Source organism: Magnolia sinica, chromosome 7 (genome assembly GCF_029962835.1).
Source record: "Magnolia sinica isolate HGM2019 chromosome 7, MsV1, whole genome shotgun sequence".
Lineage (NCBI taxonomy): Eukaryota > Viridiplantae > Streptophyta > Magnoliopsida > Magnoliales > Magnoliaceae > Magnolia > Magnolia sinica.
Window position 1 is genome coordinate 85,440,607 of NC_080579.1, and position 17,418 is coordinate 85,458,024.

Here is a 17,418-nt window from a genome sequence, read left to right on the forward strand (position 1 = left end):
TTTGATGGAGGATGATGGTGATTAGACGGTGGAGATGGAAGATAGGGAGATAGGCCACACCAAGCTCTCCTCTCTTAGAGATAGCTTGAACGTCTCTCATGATGGGGTTGCTTAGGAGAATGGAGAGAGAGAATGAGAGAGAGAGATGATGGGAGAGAAGTGATGGGAGAGAGGAATGGTGAGTGATGGATGGGTGTACTTGTGTAAGGGAGAGAGTTGACTTTTAAGGGTTACTTTTGTACTTGGGGATGGGATAGAGTAATGGGTGTACTTTGACAAGTGAAGTGATTGATGTGATGGATTCTCTAGGGATTGCAACGCACGGCGTTTTTTCTCGAACTGAATGCGTGCTCACATCTCCTGACCCGGGTATCGCCTCAGTGCGTAATACGAGGCATCGGAACCACGGCGACTAGTCTCGAGTTGAGCCAACTCTGGAATATGGGACAGGACTTAAGGTTGCGCGTAACTATCTATAACAGATCGCGGGTCGCCGAAATTCAACCGGGAGGATTGCGGAAGCTTACGAAACAGTAAAGGCTAGGATACGGGCCTCACATTTAAGCTTCTATGATATTTTATTTGTAAATTGGACTAATAACGATTAAGTTAATCATGCATACATGGCACATGGTGGTTATTGGGTACCTGGTCCACTGTTTGAAAGACCAGTGTATTATTTGAATGACCCTTTTTGCATTTTAAATGGGTTAATTGTTTGAAAGACAAGATATCTTATATAAATGGGCCAACTGTTTGAAAGGTCCATTCATTTGTTCAGCTGTTATGCATCCCTAGGCTGATTGCATTCATGCATTCATTCATTAATCAAGATTAAGTTGGCAATTGAATAATTGTGTGAGAAGTGGATTGTATTTTCTTATGTTATACATTAAATTGTAGTTTGTATGTTATAACCATTTGTGTTATACTTGTAGGGAATAGATTGTATCTCTTCATCTTATACTTTGAATTACGGGTGGATATGTAGTTGGTGTTATACTTGTGAGTAGTAAATTATAATTTAGATATTATATTTTCTTAAATTGTACTTGAAAACATGAGTTATATCTTCTTCTGAATTACAGATGGTTGTAAGAACTCTATTTAGTGGGCCTTACTGATCAACGGTCTGGATTGTCATTTAGTTGGACTGGATGATTGAGTAGACCAGTGGGCCCCACTTCAGGTGATGCACTGCGCAGTCTATCTATGCAGCTTTGCGTACGAGGGCTAGAATGTTATAGCTGGCTTACGCAGACATCAATTTGAGTTGCATTAGGATGCTACAATGTGGAGCGTGGGAGAGAGAGTTGTGATGGATTTCAAACTCTCTCCACAGATTCTATAAAAGAGAGCTGGGTGCCCGATCCTACACCACAGTAGAAATTCGAGTCCCATCTTGTGAATTGCAGAAAGGGTGTGAAGGATAGGAAGCTCCTAAGCTGTACAGGTATTCTGGTATTCTTATCTGGCTTCCATGACGGCGTCTCCGCTAGGTAAGCTATCCGACCCCTGATCGCCATGTCCCATGCATAGACAGATCCGTGGGCCTATTTCGCATATAGATTAAGTCCCACAGATGGTATCAGAGCCAATGTGCATATGAATGGATGGTCAAATTCATCTATTTCAGATACAGATTCACTCAGTTAATTAGGGATATTCGAATCCCTAAATACAGAAATATTAAATTAGTGTTTTTCGAATCCCATATCTCAATATTGGGGATTTCAGTCTCATAACACCAAAATCCAGCTTATATTAGGGATTTCGGATTTCAAACCCAAATTCAGAGATTAGGGAATTTTGGATTTTGATCCCCAAATCAGGATAATTAGGAATTTCAGAATCCAGATCCCCAAAATTAAGAGAATTAGGATTTTTCAAATTCGAATCCCCAAATCCAGACAGGGAGTTAGTGTTCTTTAATTCTCAATCCAATTGATAAGGCTTTCTTCTCCAAAACTAGGATTGGAAAGAAATTCCTCAAACCTACCTGTGTCTTTGATAGTAGCGGTCATGGATCTCCCATCGACTAGCAACACCGCTCCCTTTTCAGCCATGTCATTAGACTAGTAACCCATCGTCAGGGATGGCGTTGACGACATCGGATCGGTGTCGTCCTTGAAGGAGGCGACTGGTTTTTTCGTCTGGCTGCAGATTCACCTGCGGCGGAGAAGATCTCTCCCTGTAGCAGTCCTCATTGTCGCCTAGAGAGATTCTTCTGGCGAATTCTGGCGGCAGAGCTCTACAACCATGTGACTGGATCAGTGTCGTTGCTGGGATAATCCATCTCCCTTCAGCGGCTGCTCTTAGACGGTCAAAGGTGACTGTGATTTTGGGAAATTAGGTCGTGAACAACCTCATGTGATAACGGGCACTCAGACCCGATTTCAATTAATGGGTCCTATTTATGGACCTGTATTCTGGACATACTCACTAGGCCTGACACACGTTCTTTTGGGCCCACTTCTAATTAAGGGTCCATTTATTTTCTATGATGGGCCTAACACCTGTTCTAGGCCCATTGCATGTACTCTGAGACAATTGATCAAGTTTCCTTTTGTCACCAGTGGGCCTCATCAATAGATTTTAGCATGGATGTTAGTTGGGCCCATTTCTTTGGACCATATGGTTCACATTAAATTTAGATCATATCCATGAACTGTGAAGTTTAATGGGCCCTATATCCATGGCCTAGTTTGGGTCTATGCCTACTTAAAATTTATTTTGGGTCCATTTTAGCCTCTTGTGTTGATCCTTAATTTAGGCTTGGGGTTAAACTGGGTCTGTCTAGCAATTCATGATAAGGAACCATCTCATGGGCCCACTCCAGTTAATTTTGGGCCCAATTAAGGCCTGATGGTTGACTATATGAAGCCCCTATTCTGGGCTCATACCAATTTTATTCAGCCCAACTCAGGAAATGTTAAATGCACATTTAATGCTTGAGTCTTCCATTTAGACCAAATTTGGAATCCATTTCCCAGATTTGAAAGGTCTGTTTAGTTTAAAATAAGCATATAATCTGGCTCATTCACTAGATAGGACAATAAAGAATATGAAACTTTCACGTTTGGATCTTAAGTATTGGATCTGATCTGTCCATCTTATGGACACTAATGTAAGGATCTAACCATCCATCTATATCGTTCCATATCAACCGTCTATCGTGTGAGTATCAAAGACAAGACTTGTAATGCTTATTAATGATGACCAGATCATACAGAGTCCTGATTCGGCCCTATTATTAGCCCATCACCCATCCTTAGGAGTTGATATAGATCGTTGGAATATATGGTGTGAAACCTATCCACACGGTTCACTTCAAGGTTCCTTTATTTTCCAAAAGGTTAATACCAATTAACTTATGGGTTGCATCGGACTAATTAAAATATAATCCATTGAGAGGCAAGATTATAATCGCGATCCTAAGTCTATATTTGTAGTGTTGGATTCGGTTGTGTTAGCCACCATAGTGACCTCAATCGATGAAAAATATTACAAGTACAGACTCGTAACATTGAGATAAGTGGATTGCATACAGTTGTGTTCACGTGTTCATGCATACGGTAACGAAAACATAGACGATTACCGTTTGGCAGACATGTGAACAGGTGAAGTAAATGGTGCTGGTAATGTAAAGTTGAAAGACTCATTTCACCCACAGGTGTTGAGTGTCTCAGATTTACATGACAGACATCACTTAGCTTCATGTTCGAGAGGATCACTAACATGTTATTATTACCACCCACAGGAGGAATGATAATGATGTAACAGATTCTCACCAGGATGTGATGGTTGGGCCCATCTTCATCTTGGATGATTCAATTGTCGCCTCCCTTAACAACTAAATTGGTTTACTTTGCCTAATATTTAGTTTTATTCATGAATTGTTCTATGTAAAACAATATGCCAATGTGAGTATATTTTGTATTTAATTCACATCCTAACCGGATCCAATTATGTTCAATAAAAGGAGTCCATAGAGATAGTTCTAGGATGGTTACATTTGGAGATCACTTCAGGAAATTCTAAACTATTGAAACCTTTTGAAAACAGTCAGAATATTGATCTTGTAACCTCAGGATATGTACCTGGACATAATGGAAACAAAAGAGGAAACATGGTTCTAATGAGGGATCCTCAGGATGTCACAGTCCTCTAGGTTCTTCAGTTGAAAACTAACCTGGGAATGGATCGAGTCGCAAGCGTACTAAGGGGGATACTTGCTTCTTTTACAAGAAGTCGAGCCATCAAAAGAAAGACTGCGTAAAGTATAAGGAATGACTCATAAAGAAGGGTAATAATTCTGTTCCAGTTTGTTTTAAATTTAATTTAGCTGTTGTGTCAGTGGATTCTTGGTGGATAGATTCGAAAACCACTATTCACATATATACTTCTATACAGGACTTACTACAGACCAGGCTACCAACTGATGCAGAACACTTAGTATACATAGGCAATGGTGTCAAAGTCAACGTTGAGGCAATTAGAGTCTATAAAATTATGTTAGAGTCTGTTTGTTTATTAGATTTGGTAGATACATTTTGTGTACCTTTTATAAAGCGCAATCTAGTCTTTATTTCTCGTTTGGATAAATTGGGATATTCATTCCAATTTGAGAATAAAGGATTTAGTATTTACCTTAATTCGATTAAAGTCAACACAAACTCTATGGTAAAACAACCTATGCTAGCAAGACTTGATTGTCTCACACGTTTATAATGTTAATGATTTGTATGGAAATAAAGTAGGATCCAAGCGAAGACTAGACTATGAGAATTCCTCTATGTTGTGGCACAAGTGGCTATGCCATATATCTCATGAGAGATTAAACAGGCTTGTGCTAGAAGGAATTTTGCATTATCTATACTTCTCTGATTATAAAGTATGCATTGATTGCATAAAAGGGAAACAGACTAGAATGAGAAAGAAAGGTGCAACGAGGAGTGTGGATCTATTAGAGGTTATATATACAGATATCTGTGGACCATTCCCTACAGACTCATGGAGTGGGTACAAATATTTCATTACCTTTATAGATGACTACTCTCGCTTCGGGTACTTATACCTTATCAGTGAGAAATCAGATGCCCTGGATGCTTTTAAAAAATCTATAAGGCTGAGGTTGAAAATCAACTCGATAAGAGAATTAAAGTTGTCAGATCTGACCGTGGTGGTGAATACTATGACAGATATGACGAATCAGGATGCAATCCAGGGCCATTCGCTAAATACCTACAGGATTGTGGCATTGTTACTCAGTACACTATGCCTGGTACTCCAGAGCAGAATGGAGTTGTTAAGAGACGTAATCACACCCTTATGGATATGGTGCGAAGTATGGTCAACAATTCAACATTGCCAGAATCTCTGTGGGGTGATGCGATCAAAACTGCAGTTCATATATTAAACAGGGTTCCCAGCAAAGCAGTAAGCAAAACTCTTTTTGAGTTGTGGAATGAGAGAAAACCAAGTCTCCGATATTTACATGTTTGGGGTTGTTCTGCTGAGGCCAAAATTTATAACTCGCATGAAAAGAAGCTTAATCCTAGAACCATAAGTTGTTTTTCATTGGATACCCAGAAAGATTAAAAGGCTAATCGATTCTACTGTCCTTCCCACTCCATCAGGATTGTTGAGACTGGGAATGCCAGATTCATTGAGGACACTGAAAATAGTGGGAGCACGAACATAAGAAATTTTGTATTTGAGGAACAAAGGACTGTGACTCCTGTCATAGTCAATCCAGATCATGTGGACATTAATGATGTAGTCGATTCTGTAGTCACTGCAGAGCACCACGTAAAACCTTATATACAAACCACTGATGAGGAAAATCAAGATCAGACCCAACAAGCTGAACCATTAAGAAGATCTGAAAGAGAGAGAATGCCTGTAAATCAAGACGATTACATCGTATACTTACAGGAACACAACTTTGACATAGGGGTGGAAAAGGATCCTAAATCCTTTATACAAGTTAAACAAAGTGCTGATCCTTTTCGTTGGTTTAATGACATGAAAGATGAGTTGAAATCCATGTAGGACAATAAAGTATGGGATATTGTAGAGTTACCCACTGGAATAAGGCCGATTGGTTGTAAATGGATATTTAAAACCAAACGGGACTCCAAAGGTAATGTCAAACAATATAAAGCCAGACTTGTTGCCAAGGGTTTTAACCAACACGAGGGCATTGACTTTAAGGAAACTTTCTCACTAGTATCCAAGAAAGACTCGTTCAGGATCATAATGGCTCTTGTAACTCATATGGATTTAGAGTTACATTAGATGGATCTAAAGACTGCATTTCTTAATGGGGATCTGAATGAGAATGTGTACATGTTGCAGCCCGAAGGTTTTGTAGCTACTGGCTCAGAATATTTGGTTTGCAAACTTAAGAAGTCCGTCTATGGGTTGAAACAGGCATCGCGACAGTGGTACCTTAAGTTTCATGAAGTAATTTCTTCATATAGCTTTGTAGAAAACACTGCAGATGAATGCATCTACATTAAAACCAGTGGGAGTAAGTTCGTTATGATGATTTTGTATGTTGATGACATTCTATTAGCTAGCAGTGATACTAGGATGTTGAGCGACACCAAGAAATTCTTATCTAAAAGGTTTGAAATGAAACACCTTGATGAAACTTCTTACGTCATCGGCATTGAGATTCGCCGTGACAGAACACTTGGATTGCTCAGCTTGTCACAGAGGGCCTATATTACTAGGGTACTCGAAGGGTATGGCATGCAAAATTGTGCTTCAAGAAAGTCGCTCATTGTGAAGGGCAACAAATTTGGTTTATTTCAGTGTCCAAAGAATGATTTAGAAAAGAATCGAATGAAAGAATTTCCGTACGCATCAGTAGTAAGGAGCATCATGTATGCTCAAGTCTGTACGCGATCGGACATTGCCTTTATCACTAGAATGTTGGGAAGATATCTATCTAATCTAGGAATGCAACATTGGATAGCTGCAAAGAAAGTATTACGGTATCTTATAGAACGAAAGACTTCGGACTCACATACAGAAGGTCTGATCAGTTGGAGTTAATCGAATATTCAGATGCAGACTTTGCAGGCTGCGTTGATACTAAGAAGTCTACTTAAGGATACATCCACTATGGAGACTTCGCAGGCTGCGTTGATATTCAGATGCAGACTTCGCAGGCTGCGTTGATGGTGAGAGGAGCTGTGTCGTGAAAAAGCGTGAAATAATCTATCACAGCCTCATCCACTATGGAAGCTGAATTTATTGCCTGCCATGAGGCATCTAATCAGGCACTATGGTTATAGAGTTTCTTCTCAGGTTTGCGGGTACTGGAGCATATCCCGAAACCATTGAAAATGTTTTGCGATAATTCGGCTTCTATTTCCTTCTCTAGCAACAACAAGCATTCGTCAAGGTCGAGACATATCAACATCAAGTATCTTGTTGTAAAGGAAAGGGTTCAGAATCATCAAGTATCTGTGGAATTCATCGGCACTAAGCAGATGTTTACAGATCCGCTCACTAAAGGGCTCCTTATCACGTCATTTTAGGAGCATATAACATCCATGGGAGTCATTGATCCCACAGATGTTTTCAGTTAGTGGGAGTTGAGCGTACTTTGATTTTCATAGACACTTAGAGATCTCGTTTTATACAGTTTGCTTGGATGATTTTGATATAAAGATTTATTTCTGCTTCTCTATATATATGCGCAAATTTTGAGTAAGTAAAACTACAGTCGTGTCTCGTTGGAGACATGTAAAAGCTTCAGGACCTCTTAAGGATAGGCACATATCATCACACTAAAGTATGTAATCCTTATACCACATTTCCTAGTTCGTGATCTATGTCGTTAATATTGAAAGTACTTGTGATGGCGCTTAGTCTCACTTCGCCTAAATTAGATGTTGTGATGACTACCTCGTTTCGATACTGACAGTCTTAATGGACCAGATTGAATAGCGTTACTCATATTGTCTAACTGTTTTCATTGGTTAACCATTTGAATATTTTCTTAAAATATCAAAACTTGTTTACAAAATTATTATATATATTACTATCATTGACGTTGCTCAATGAGGCCCAAGTGAGAGAATGTAAGAACTCTATTTAGTGGGCCTTACTGATCAACGGTCTGGATTGTCATTCAGTTGGACGGATGATTGAGTAGACCAGTGGGCCCACTTCAGGTGATGCACTGCGCAGTCTATCTGCGCAGCTTTGCGTACGAGGGCTGGAATGCTATAGCTGGCTTATGCAGACAGCAATTTGAATTGCACTAGGATGCTACAATGTGGAGCGTGGAAGAGAGAGTTGTGATGGGTTTCAAACTCTCTCTCCACAGATTCTATAAAAGAGAGCTGGGTCCCCGATCCTATACCACAGCAGAAATTCGAGTCCCATCTTATGAATTACAGAAAGGGTGTGAAGGAGAGGAAGATCCTAAGCTCTACAGGTATTCTGACATTCTTATCCGGCTTCCATGGCGGCGTCTCAGCTAGGTAAGCTATCCGACCCCTGATCGCCATGTCTCATGCACAGACAGATCCATGGGCTTATTCCGCATATAGATTAACTCCCACAATGGTATCATCCTATATGTCATTTAGGAAACATAAATTATTCATTCTTGTATTTAACCTGTGAACTTTACGTTGGATATTATATTCTCTTGAGTTATTTGAATTTTATTCTTAACTATTGTGATGCTTGGTAATCTTGGAGGGTATATCTCACTAGGATAACCATTAACGCTACTAAACCATATTCAGTTAGTGCCAGTTATGTAAATAACGTACAAGTTAACATTAATGTGGAGCATGAAGAACTAAGTAATCTTGCAATTCCTGATTCTACATTTCCTACTTTTGTTAAGATATTTCATTTGATTATTGTGACTCATTGGTTTGTATAAGCCCTATGGGCAACCAATTGTATAAGTTGAGATATATTTTAGACACTTTCTCCATGCGTAGTTTGTTTTGCTGCCGTTGTCATTGCTCACTTATACTCATAAAAGAAAAAAATACTATGAAATGTGGGCTATCCTCGTAGGTTAACTCTCGAAATTTCAGAAAACAAGTACAAAACTCAGATTACGAAATCCAAGACGTTACATTAATGCATCTGAACACGACTGCGCCCTGAACCGTCCATTATGTAGTGATCAATAGGGCTGTACACAAACTGGGCTAGCCCGGTTAACTCGCTCAACTCCGCTCGAAAAAGCTCGACTCGGTTCGACCCGGAACTAAGTTCAGGCCGGGACGGGCCATTTTCTTCAACCTGAAACTGAGTTCGGGCCGAGTTCAAACATGTCCCAGTTCGGCCCGACTCGGTCCAAAACCCGACTCGACCTGGCCCGACCCGGCCCAACTCGGCCGTTTATATATGTGTGTGTGTGTGTGTGTGTGTGTGTATCATAAATCTTTATCTTAATCATTTGAGACAGAGAAGTGAGAACGTCGTCTGTCCTTTTATAGATGGAGCAAGCCCGAACTCGGCTCGAACTCGCCTGATTGCTGACCGAGCTGAATTTGGGCTGGATATGTTGGCCCGGTGACTGGGCCGGGCCGGGTTCGGGCTGGGTGTGGATGGTGACCGGGCCGGGTAGAGCCCAATTTGACTCGGATCGACTCGTGTACACCCCTACGCCCCACCTTTGATTGAATATGTCGTAATACATTTCCAGGCTGAATGACTCTATCGATATGATATAACGACTGGAATCGTCTACAACAAGTGTTTTCGTCGACCAAGAAAACACCCAAGCTCTATGGGCCCATCATGTTGCATGTGTGACATCCACTCCATTTATTAGGTGAAAACCATTATTTTCACCATAAATCTTAAATATTAGTTGGCTTAAAAACTCAGATGGGGCATACCATGGTAAGAATATAGAAATTGCACCTAAAACCTATTGAGTTCACACAGTGGGGCCCGCATAATTTTCTGATTAGGCTGATTTTTTTGGTATCCATTTCATCATCGTGATTCACACCTGGTTAACGGGTTTGATGAAATATAAACACCATAGTGGCCTCACACAAAAATCTACCGTAAGTATCCTATCCTCGTTGTCCCCTTTGGTGTGGCACATCTGCTTCATGGATCATATTGATTTTTGGTCCCATAGCCTAGAATTGAGGGGCACGCCTGACGGACGGAGTATATTTGATACATAAAATATGGTAGGCCCACAGAGTTTTAGTTGTTGTTAAAGCTGTAAAACAGGTGTTACACGGGCGGGGATTAGGTACTACCCCCGCGTGTTCCGAGCTGGGGACAGGCGGAGGCTCCGAGGGGCCTCTGAAGGGCCACCATTGTGTATGGATTTTATCACCACCGTCCATTCATTTTTACATATTATTTTAGATTATTACTCAAAAATAAATCTGATCAAATTCTCAAGTGGATCACACCACAAGAAACAGAGGTGTCGAGGACAACCACCATTAAAACCTTCTTAGGCCCACTATGTTGTTTTTTTTTTCCCATCCAACGTGTTGATATGGTCATATACACCTAGATGAAGTGAAAAAAAAAATATCATCGTGATTAAAACTTCTATGGTCCCCAAGAATTTTTCAATGGTAGGAATTTAATATACACTGTGTGGTTCACTTGAGTATTGGATTTTCTATATATTTTTTAATCATAATTTAAAAGATATTGAAAAATAATTAGACAATGTGGATGAAATCCATACATCACTATGGCCCTTCGGAGCCCAGCCTGTCCGGAGCACGAGCAGGTGGGGGTAGTACTTAATCCACGTCCGTGTTACACAGGGTTTCTACCCATCCCGTAGATTGAGTGGGCGTGTGGGAGTTTGAATGGCCCCGTGGTGCTATAAAAGATGGTCGTGCAAATATGTTTGAAAGTTGTTGGACTATACTAAATGTGGTGTCGGTGATCGATTTCAGCTGAATTTGTGCGGGCTTTACGTAATTGAAATTGCCGGTCAATTCAAACCGGACAACTTTGACCCCAAGCCTAGGGATAAGCGGACATGTAATGTATGAATAAGATCTGATGATATCGACTTCCTATTTAGAGATCTGATGAGATCGACTGCCAATTTAGTTACTCACGCAACATGTAAATAAGATTAGATGTTATTCTGAATGCGACATTTATCCTCTAATGATAAGTTACACCTTTGATTTTTGTATGAAAGGATTTTTCAATATAGATAAAGTCAAATGAGAATGGAATTCTTAAGTCGATCATGAGAAAAGTTGTAAAACCTTTTTAAGTAAATAACTAAATCCAGCATGTGAGTGTAGACTCAAATTACAGCTAAGATTACCAACTACTTGATTAGCGCTACAGATTACACTATGGAATATAAACAGCAAGTTGAAAGTAAAAATTTACACTAAGGATGTAATTTGATTGACAAGAAAAGTAAAGAATTACACGATAGAATGTAAATAAACTGGTGATTGAAAGGATAATTGAAAAGTAATATTTGGTTTGATTAGGTTTGTATGAGATAAAACCACTCCAAGCCTCCTTGCTGACTCGACTGCATTTTACTCGACCGCTCGATCGAGTTGTGGATGACCATTTGCCACTTGTTTGGGCTCCTAGATGACAATCAGCCGCTTTGGTTTGCCTCCTGAATGACTATCGACTACTTGGTCGACTGCTTGGTTTTCTTTTAAATTCCTTTCAACTACTTGAGTCTTATTATTTGTCAGATGTGAATCTGTAAAAAGTACTCCAAGCATTCTTGGAGAATTTAGCTTGCAATATAATTTTCCTAACTATAATACGTGTCATTTCCAATTAGGTTTCCCAGGAACAATTAGGAATACAATAAAACATTGCCCCCCACGTTGCTTCGCCTTTCGTAAAAGTTGAATGTGATGTTAATTTGTTATTTTGTACAATAAATATGATTGCTCGGTCGTGTAAAAAATATCAATTTCATCCATCTTGGTCGAACTCGGCCATCTTGATGAAAAATTGGCCGTCTTAGTTGAACTCGACCATCGTGATCGAAAAATGAAAAAATCGGTCGTCTTGGTCAAACTCGACCATCTTGATCGGAAAATAGAAAAATCTGTCATGACAATGGAGACTGTGAGTCAATCTATTTCGAATCGGGCTTATGGTTGACTAAGGTAGTAATACGGCAAAGAACTTGCCCTGCTACTTCCTGAACCATTTGAATAATTTGGTCATTGCTTAAACGGCATGAGTCGGTTATTAGAGGTGGTTTGGGGCCTACCTAGTTTCGTCTTTTATGACACGGTAGATTTTCAAGGAAGGGCTGCCTCCAGGTATATCCTTGTTTCCTCATGGATAAATTTTCTGACCTCCCATTTTGGTCACCTGAATTCAGCTAACAACAGAGCGTTCCGTCCATCCTGAATCAGAATGAGAAGGGTGCTCCAATCCAATGGGTGTTGTCAGTCAATTAATTCAAGATATAGTTTATGGTAGACCGGAATAGTATTGTGGTCGGGTACTTTGCATGTAACTTCTTGGACCATTTGCTTGATTTGATCGTGATCCACTCGCCGAGGTTCAACTATCGATGGCGGATCAAGACCTAATTGATTTGGTCTCTCTTGGAATAATGGATTCCTTAGGAATTGTTGGGGATTATATCCTCCCAGTAAGCCCTGATTCTAAATTTTAAGAGCGAAATTCTTAGCATCTTGCTCTGATCATCTAAGTTCGATGGGAGGCAGAGTATTTCGCATATCCTGAACTAAGAATGGTGGTGGATTCTTTTGTATAAGTGGCCTAGGTGGTAGCTGAGCCACATTACCGATAGAATTTCCTTCGGCATTATATTATACTGCTGAGGGCGTTCATTTGACCATCATATCTATTAATCGATGCATAGCATCAGTCTAGCTGGCCATGTATCTGTTAGTATTCTCTATTTGAATACAGAATTGCTCGACTTGGGCTCTTCCCATGTATCTGTTAGTATTCTCTATTTGAATACGGAATTAATCGACTTAGGCTCTTCCATATTCTTGTACATGCTAACTACTCAGTGGTACATCTCGAAGTACGACTACTATCTCGTCTAAAGGAACGATCCGAGAGGTCGATGCTCCTTCCTGGTCCCCAGTACTGAGCGTTGGACTGTTGTTCATATTCAACACTTCCGGGGCCGCTTGAATCGGTATGTCCTTCACTAAAGGTGGTGTGGTCGGCATAGAGGGATCGATCACGTTAATTCAAGTACGTTTTCTATTCATAGTTGGTAATATTACGCCGATAAATTAGAGACACGGTCCCACCGGGCGTGCCAAAAACTGTTGGTACTTGGACGACCGAGGCACAATGTATATTTCTGACAACCAAGTAGTTTTTCTTTACGGTCCCACTGGGCATGCCAAAAAACTGTTGGTGATCAGTTTTCAACGATATGTGTGCGGGCATATCATAATTGAAATTACGGCTTAATTCAAACCGAATAACTATGACCCCAAGCGCCAAGATAGGCAAACACGTAGTGTAATCGAGATATGATGGGCTACCTATTTAACCACTCATATAATGTGTAAACAAGATCAGACGATATTCAAAGGGTGTAGTTCATCCTCTGATGATGGGTTACACCTTTGCCTTCTGTACAAAAAGATTTTTCAATACAGATAAAGTGAAATGAGAAATGAATTCTTACAGTCGGTCTTAGAGAATAGCTGCAAAACACCTTTCCGAGTGAAGAACTGAATCTAGCATGTGAGCATAGACTCAAATTACAGCTAAGATTACTAGCTACTTGATTAACATTATGGATTACACTACGGAATGTAAACAATAAGTTGAAAGTAAAGGATTACACTAAGAAATGGAATTTGCTTTACAGGAAAAGTAAAGGATTACACTATGGAATGTAAATTGCATATAATTGAAATGTAATATTTGGTTTGATTAGGTCGGTATTAGATGAAATCTTCCTCTTGCATTCATCTTCTATTTATAACTCTAATCCAGCCATATTAATGCTTCCCGCATTTTGACTATTTCCATAACCGTTCACCACTACCTAACTTTCTGGATGCTTCTCATGTTCTAATAGTTGTTGTAATCGATCAACACTACACAACCTTCTGGAGACTTCCTTGCCACCTGTTCTAGTAACCACTCCAGGCCTCCTTGTTGACTCGACCGCATTCTGTTCAGCCACTAGATCGAGCTCGTGGATTACTATCTGCCACTTGATCGAGCTCATGGATGACCATTGGCTGCTAGATCGAGCTCGTGGATGACCATATGTTGCTTGATCGAGCTCGTGGATGACCATCGACTGCTTGGTTTACCTCCTGAATGGTTATTGGCCGTTTGGTCGACTGCTTAATTTGCTTTTGAATTCCCTTCAATTGCTCATGTCTTGTCATTATGTTAACTATAATTCCGTAAAAAGCACTCCAAACATCCTTGGAGATCTTTAGTCTATAATATCTTTCTCTAACTATAATACATGTCCTTTTCAATTGGATTTCCCAAGAACGATCGGGAATACAATACAACAAATATGACAAGGAGGCTCCAATGGGCTGCCATAATATCTACACCGTCCATCCATTTTAATATATCATTTTAGCATGATTCTACACCGTCGATCCATTTTACCATGTCATTTTAGCATCTAAACCTGATAATAAAGAAGCTATAAGGTTCGAGTGGATTACATAGTGAGGACTAAAAACCTGTTATCGAAAGCTTACCACAGAGGGCTATAGAAGTTTCAGATCAAGATGAGATTATTGTTTTCCCTTCGCTTAGGTTTACGTGGCCTTATGAACTGATTGGATGGCAATCAGATCGGCTACTCCAATTGCCACCAGCTCTGCTCTGTGAGCCCCACTGTATGTGTTTCATCCATTCCGTCCATCTATTTTTACAGGTCATTTTAGGGCTTGATACTAAACAACGAGAGGATATAAATCTCAGGTGGACCACACCACAAGAAAACAATAGTGATTGGAGATCCACCATTAAAGTCCTCCTAGGGCCCACTGTACTGTTTATTTGACATCCAATCTGTTGATTAGGTCATAAAAAACCAAGCGAAGGGAAAAAAAAAAAAGAAGAAGAAGAAGAAGAAGCAAAGATCAGCTTGATCCAAATCTTTTATAGCCCTAGGAAGTTTTGAATGGTCGACGTTCATTCAACACTGTTTCCTGTAATGTGGTCTACTTGAGAATGGGATATACCTAACTTTTGGTCTCATACCATAAAATGATTTTTAAAAATAGATGGACGGCATGGATGAAACACATACATAATGTTGGGGCCCACAGAGCACCGACCACTAGCCAATGGCCTAGTAGCCAATCCGTTTCCATTAATCAGTGAGCACTAAGAAAGCTTCAACGGTCTGCTTCCTGTGTCGTGGTATTTGACCTTGGATTTATCTCCTGTTTTGGCTTACACCTTGGCTTGTTTGGCCAAGTGGATTAAGAAGGATTAGGAGGGATGTGATGGTAAGATCCTGGGATATGCCCAACGAGCCAAACAGACCGGGTGAACTTGTCCCTGGATATAGCAAACTCATGGATCTTAAAGCAATCCACTAACAATCACCATCATTACCTTAAAATTCATCCCATCCTTCCTAATCCCCTTCAATGGTGCCTGGGGTGTGTTTGATTGGACGGGCTGAAAGGGATTGGAATGATAAAATGCTGGGATATGCGGACGTGCCAAACAGACTCAGTGAACTTGTCCTGGGATATAGCAATCCCATCGATCTTAAACCAATCCGCTGACACCACCATCATTACCTTAAAATCCATCTCATACCTCATAATCCCATGGGATCCGTCGGGCCAAACAGGCCCTAAAATGTTATAACCACAGCTTCCTGCTTTTTTCCTCCTTTGCTATGTGGTGATTGATCCGTCTTAGTTAGCAATGCAAATTCAATGTATTTCACAATTGCACGGTCCAATTAGATTGCAACAACTACAATTTTCCTGCTTGATGCAAACAGAGACCCTGCCCAAACCGACTGGGTATTACACAATCCGTGCCCTTTTAATACAAAATTTTACATCATTTCTTCCCACAAAAATAGATTACTCCTGTTTTATGCAATGTAATTGGTATACATCCTTTGAACATTAGTAACACTGCCGCATTAAATGATGCGGTCCAAACACATTCTAACAAGTAGATTTTTACTCTGGTGGCAAGTAAGAGAATCCGGATTCCTCTTACAGCAGCATGTGCACTGCGTTGCCGGAGTTGATAAGGCCATATGCTGCTGTCAGAGTTACTCCAAAATCATATTCTAAACTCATTATTGCCTGTACATGGTCAATCGGCCCATCTTTGACGCGGAGGGCGGGGGTCGGATTAGGTGCGGCCCGTGCCTCACCCAAGACGGTGTGACCCTGGCCGTGGGGCTTACCTTTGATATAGATATTATATATCTATGCCGTTCATCTGTTTTAAAAAATCATTTTATGACTTTATAGTAAAAATGAAGCAGATCCAATTCTCAGGGAGGCCAAAACATAGGAAAAATTGGGGACTGACCATTAATGGGTCACGTGAGTGGATCAAGATTAGATTTAATTTTTCCCCTTAATTCAAGTTCATGAGACCTTATCAACATGTTGTATGGAAAATAAACAGTACGGAAATATTAATGTGGTCCTCAGGAAGTTTTTAATGGTAGAGCATTCAATCGCCATTGTTTCTTAAAGAATGGTCCACCTGAGATTTGGATCTTCTTTGTTTTTGGGTTGATGCACTAAAATGATCGTTAAAAACAGATGGATGGATTGGATATAGAATACCTACATCAAGACAAGCCCCACGGTGAGGTCCGTACTATCTTTGGTGAGGCCGGGCCGCACCTAATTCGCTCCTATCTTTGACGGAGCGCCAGCCCAATCAACCCTACGTGGTGTTGCAGTCATCACGCAATCCGCGTCCTTCTACACCTGAGAGACTTTTTATGCATCGCGCGTCAGGCCATCGATCGTGGTCCCTTCCGATCAACGGCAGGGATCACCAACCCATGGCCGTACATATTCGTTCGGTGGGAACCATTGCCGTATTTTATATTTTAACAGTCAATCTACTGCCCATCCAAGGGAGCGGATTAGGTGCGGCCCTTAGCATAGGGCTTACCATGATGTATGTATTTTATATCCATCCTGTCCATCCATTTTCCAGATCATTTTAAGGCATGAAACCAAAAATGCAGCAGATCCAATCCTTAGGTGGACCATACCATAAGAAACAGTGGTAATTGACCATTAACGGCCACAAAAGTTTTGGAACAGGTTGTAATTATTTTATTTTATTTTATTTTCATCCAGACTTATGTGACATTAACAATAGGTTGGATGGGAAATAATAGTCAGGAAACACTACAGTGGGACTTGGGAAGATTTGATCGGGGTGTTCAATCACCACTGTTTC